General features: G+C 35.5%; 1 pseudogene; it reads right to left on the bottom strand.

The window, feature by feature from the left end:
* Window positions 1-256: 256 nt before the first annotated feature.
* On the bottom strand, window positions 257-348 carry LOC111725336 (annotated as a pseudogene).
* Between the last annotated feature and the right edge of the window lie 963 nt (window positions 349-1,311).

Raw genomic sequence — 1,311 nt, 5'->3', positions numbered from 1 at the left:
CTTTTTTTTCCATTCTTGAGATACTTTGCTAATAAGAATATTTTCCAGCTCCATCCATGTAAACATGAAGGAGGTAAACTCTCCATCTTTCTTTAGGGCTGCATAATATTCCATGGTGTACATATACCACAATTTATTGATCCATTCATGGGTTGATGGGCACTTGGGCTTCTTCCATGATCTAGCTATTGTGAATTGGACTGCAATGAACATTCTAGTACAGATATCTGTATTGTAGCATGATTTTTGATCTTCTACAAATATGGAATGCTTCACAAATTTGCGTGTCATCCTTGTGCAGGGGCCATGCTAATCTTCTTTTAGTATATGTGCTGCCGAAGTAAGCACTCAAAGTGGTTTTGATTTGCATTTCTCTGATGATTTAAAGGTGATGAGCATTTTTTCATGTGTTTGTAGGCCATAAGCCTGTCTTCTTCAGAGAAGCTTCTGTTCATATCTTATGCCCACAAAGAAATGGGGTTATTCATTTTTTTTTTACTGACTAGTTTGAATTATCTGTGGACTCTAGTTATCAGACCTTTGTTAGAAACATAACCTTCAAAAATCTTTTCCCATTCTGAAGGCTATCTGATCTCTTTACTTACTGTGCTCTTGGTCATGCAGAATCTTTTTAGTTTGATCAGATCCCAGTAATATATTTTTGGTGTTGCTTCAACTACCAGGCTCCTCCTCATAAAAAATTCTCCCAGGCCAATTTTCTTCAAGCACTGTCCCTGTGCTCTCTTCTAGTATTTTTATAGTTTCATGTCTTACGTTTAAATCTTTTATCCAGTGAGAATCAATTGTTGTTAATGGTGAAAGGTAGGGGTCCAGTTTCAGTCTTCTACAGGTTGCCAACCAGTTCATTGAGCACCATTTGTTAAATAGGGAGTCTTGCCCCCACTGAATGCTTTTGATAGACTTATCAAAGATCAAATGTCAATAAGTAGCTGGGTTCATCTCTTGGTTCTCTATTCTATTCCATAAATCTACCTCTCTATTTTTGTGGCAGTACCATGCTGTTTTGATCACTATAGGTTAATAGTATAGCCTGAAGTCTGGTAACATAATACCTCCTGATTTGTTTTTATTTTGAGTAATATATTGGCTATTTGAGGTTTTTTTCTGAATTCGTATAAAATGAAGTACTATTTTTTAAAGCTCTTTAAATTATGACAATGTTGCTTTAATAGGAATTGCATTAAATCTGTGGATTGCTGTAGGTAGTGTGTACATTTTAGCAAAGTTGATTCTTCTCAGCAATGAGCATAGTATGTTTTTCCCCTTTTGTTAACATCTGCTATTTTCTTT

Source organism: Otolemur garnettii, unplaced genomic scaffold, assembly GCF_000181295.1.
Source record: "Otolemur garnettii isolate 467f Iridium unplaced genomic scaffold, OtoGar3 scaffold00037, whole genome shotgun sequence".
Lineage (NCBI taxonomy): Eukaryota > Metazoa > Chordata > Mammalia > Primates > Galagidae > Otolemur > Otolemur garnettii.
The sequence above is the reverse complement of the archived record's forward strand: the minus strand, read 5'-3'. Positions and strand labels throughout refer to the sequence as shown.